This window comes from Pseudophryne corroboree, chromosome 5 (assembly GCF_028390025.1).
Source record: "Pseudophryne corroboree isolate aPseCor3 chromosome 5, aPseCor3.hap2, whole genome shotgun sequence".
In the NCBI taxonomy this organism is placed as follows: Eukaryota; Metazoa; Chordata; class Amphibia; order Anura; family Myobatrachidae; genus Pseudophryne; species Pseudophryne corroboree.
This window is the reverse complement of record NC_086448.1, coordinates 445,316,372-445,316,930: the sequence shown is the minus strand read 5'-3', so window position 1 is coordinate 445,316,930 and position 559 is coordinate 445,316,372.

The following is a 559-nucleotide window of genomic DNA, read 5'->3' as shown; positions in this document are numbered from 1 at the left end:
TGTGTCAACATTCAGGCGCATCTTCGACGAGCCAGACCGGGTAACTTCAGCTTCGTCTGAGATTCTCCGTTTACGCCAGGAATCACGTACTGTAGGACAATATCTTATACAGTTCCAGATCCTGGCATCCGAACTGGCATGGAACGACGAGGCCCTGTATGCTGCATTCTGGCATGGTTTATCCGAGCGTATTAAAGATGAGTTAGCTACCAGAGACTTACCCTCCAAGTTAGATGAGCTAATCTCACTTTGTACGAAAGTTGACTTACGTTTCAGAGAGAGAGCAACTGAGCGTGGAAGATCATCTGCTCCAAAATCTTCTACTCCTCCTCCTCGCCAACTGTCACCAACTACAGATGAACCCATGCAAATTGGCCGTTCCCGTTTAACTCCTGCTGAGCGCCGAAGACGTCTCTCCGAGTTTCTCTGTCTGTATTGTGTAGCTCCGTCTCACACCATTAATGCCTGTCCCAAACGTCCGGGAAACTCCAAATCCTAGCTCGCCAAGGAGAGGGCCGGCTAGGAGTAATGATCTCCTCTCCATCTCCTCAAGATTGTA